The 3,436-nt window shown below is 48.2% G+C and overlaps 2 non-coding genes across 2 annotated transcripts; both read left to right on the top strand.

Annotated features, from left to right (window-relative positions):
- Positions 1-1,285: 1,285 nt before the first annotated feature.
- On the top strand, positions 1,286-1,358 carry trnak-cuu (transfer RNA lysine (anticodon CUU)). The gene has a single exon. It is a non-coding gene; the product is annotated as a tRNA-Lys (tRNA).
- Positions 1,359-2,988: 1,630 nt separating this feature from the next.
- trnak-cuu (transfer RNA lysine (anticodon CUU)) lies at positions 2,989-3,061 on the top strand. The gene has a single exon. It is a non-coding gene; the product is annotated as a tRNA-Lys (tRNA).
- The last annotated feature ends 375 nt before the right edge of the window (positions 3,062-3,436 follow it).

Here is a 3,436-nt window from a genome sequence, read left to right as displayed (position 1 = left end):
ACACACACAAACCCAGACATACTCACACACACAGAGAAACCCACATACACACAGACACATACAAACACCCAGACACACACCCAAAGATATACCCACACACACACACACACACTCACACACAGACAGACACAAACACAGGCACAAAAACAACACACATATACATGCACACAGAAAGACAGACAGGTGCACACACACACATGCTCACACTCACACACACACAGATCACAATGACAGACACATACAGACACCAACATACACAGAGCAATGCCAACTGACAGAAACACAGACACAAACATACACACACAGAGACACACATGCACATACACACAACACATTCACACACACAAACATAGGCACAACATGCTGCACAAACACAAAGACACTCACACATTCACACACATAAAAACAGACACGGGCGCACACACACAAACCACACCCCCACACACATGCGCACTCACACACAGACTGGATCTCTGACACAGGTCAATAAGGTGGTTAAGAAGGCTTATGAGGTGTTTGTATTAGTCAAGTCATTGAATTCAAAAATCAAGAGGCTGTGTTACCACTTTATAAATCTCTGGTTCAGCCCCGTCTGGATTATTGCATAGAGTTCTGGTCACCCCACTATAGGAGGGATGTTGAGGCTTTGGAGAGGGAGCAGAAGGGGTTCACCAGGATACTGCCTGATCTAGAGGGCATGTACAATCAGGAGAGCCTGGATAAACGTGTTGTGGCTGAGGGGAGATCTGATAGAGGCTTAAGAGATTATGAGAGGCATCGATAGAGTGGACAGGGAGTATCTGTTTCCCAGGGTAGAAATGTCTAATACCAGAGGGCACATTGAAGGTGAGAGGAGGTAGGTTCAAAGGGGATGTGAGGGGTAAGTTTTTTTATTCAGAGAGTGGTGGATGCCTGGAATGCGCTGCCTGGTATGGTGGTAGAAGCAAATACATTAGAGGCTTTTAAGAGCCGTTCGGATAGGGACGTGGATGTGAGGAAGATGGAGGGATATGCACATGGTGTAGGTAGGAGGGATTCATGTTTGGGTGTTTTTGATTTGCTTGTTAGCCTGTTCCTGTGCCATATTATTCTAGGTTCTAAGATAATACACGCACAAAACACTGGAGAAACCTAGCAGGCCAGGCAGCAAATATGGAAATGATACAAAAGCTTATTTCAATAGATGTTGCCTGATCTGCTGAGTTCCTCCAACATATCGCCTATGTTGTCCTGGATTTCCAGTATCTGCAGAATTTCCTGAGACTAGGTAAAGTCTATAGTCACAGCCCAGCTAGCTCAGTTGGTAGAGCATGAAACTCTTAATCTCAGGGTCGTGGGTTCGAGCCCCATGTTGGGCGAAGCTGTCTAATTTCTAACATCCCACACCTCGTGACATCACACGCATTTTCCAATTCCCCTCCAATTTTCTGCACAGGGCTCTACACAAACTGACAAGGATGTTGTCAGACTCGGGTGTCGGGTGGAGATACAAGGTGTAAGACACTCCTTCCCTCCGCTAGCCTGCGGATCACCCTTGGGCAAGGTGCAGCACCTGCTTAGCCCCCCAATCAGGGTCACATGAAGCCGTGGGATCAGGTAGTGGATGGTCGTATGTGTCATAATGGGGGAATTGGGAGTGGACCCAGAAGCAAGACACAGACACTGAACTACCAGGAACAGGACGAGGTGTGAGAAGGAAGCAACACAGGTTCCTTGTGTTGCTGGACACAACACAGGTCCCGGACAAGACAAGGACTCCAGGCTGGGGCTAGGACTTGACTAGGACAGAGGAACCAGGACATGGAATTGGGAACTAGAAGCCTGGGCTTGGACTCTGAGCCAGAGACTGGACAAGGACCCAGAACCTGGGTCTTGACTCGGGCTCGGGCTCCAGAACTAGGCGAGGACAAGACAAGGCTATAGGATGAGACGAGAGACTCCTGGACGGGACAAGGGAACCTCAGCACAGGACGAGGGTATCCCAGCTCTGGGCTGGGCAAGGTACTCCTGTGCTGGGTGAGGCACATGGACATGACGAGAACCCAGAGCCTTGGTCGAGGAAGAGACAGGAACATGGAACACCGATCTGGGACCCCTCCTTGGGTACAGGACATAGGGCCAGGACTCATCACACAGAACGCTGAACATGACAAGACAGTTCCCAACACTAGGTAGCAGCAAAACGGCCAGACCTACCTAATGAAGGCGTGGACACAGACAGACAGTTCCAAACAGGGCGAGGCTCCAGGCAGAGGCGGGGTGAGGCGAGGCTCCAGGCAGAGGAGGATCTGTTCTGAAAATGGCCAGGTTCCCTAACTATTTAGATATTCTTTTTTTGTCCTGATGCGGACGTTCGTTTTATTCTCTGCATTCTGCCTGTCACGGGGTTTTCCCGGGTACTTTGATTATTTAAAGTGGACTCCCGATCAGCGCTTACTTTGGCTTGAGAATGATTCATCTTGCAGTGTCATCGAGTTTCTATTGGAATTCCTATGAATAAACTCTTGTTTCTGACCCTACTTGGGCGTCTGTCGTTCCTCCAAACCGGGGTTCAGACGTTTGTCAGCGCTCACTATCTCACACACACACACACACACACACACACACACACACACACACACACACACACACACACACACACACACACACACACACACACACACACACACTCACAGACACAATCATTCAGTCACAATTACTCAAACTCCCACTATCAGTCACACACGGAGAGACCTACTCACACTTTCACACAGTCACGGCATCCTTCAGTCACAGATCCATTTGGGCACACGCTTACATTCACAACTTCTCTCTTGTTTTACACAAACACGCATTGGTGTTTCCATACCAGACAGTGATGCAAGCAGTCAGTATACTGTCCACCGCGTATCCATAGAAGTTTTGGATGATACAGTATCTGGAGATTTCCAATCATTTTCTGACCCCCAACACCGAGAGAAGGAACTAAGAAATTGGGTTCGTGACAGAGCCCGGCTAGCTCAGTCGGTAGAGCATGAGACTCTTAATCTCAGGGTCGTGGGTTCGAGCCCCACGTTGGGCGATGCTCTCTTTAACCGCCTTTCCGCGACACAAAACGTGATTTTATATGTGCCGTATACTCCCCTGAGATTCAGTTTATTGCAGGTATTAACGGGAAAATAAGAAAAAAAAATACAATTTATGATAAACTTTACAGAACCAAAGACGGTCACAAAACCAATATGCAAAAAAGACGACTTTTGCAAATAAACAAATAAATAATGCTGAGAACTTGGAGTCCTTGAAAGTGAGCCTGTGGGTTTTGGAATCAGTTCAGTGTTGAGGTGAGTGAAGTTATCCACACTGATAGTTACTGAAGCATCGGGAGCCTGACGCTTGATGGGTAACAACTGTTCCTGAACCTGGTGGCGCGGGGCAGCAAGAAGAGAGCACGGCG

The sequence above is a fragment of the Hemitrygon akajei genome, chromosome 6 (genome assembly GCF_048418815.1).
Source record: "Hemitrygon akajei chromosome 6, sHemAka1.3, whole genome shotgun sequence".
NCBI lineage: Eukaryota > Metazoa > Chordata > Chondrichthyes > Myliobatiformes > Dasyatidae > Hemitrygon > Hemitrygon akajei.
This window is presented reverse-complemented; position numbering and strand designations above follow the sequence as displayed.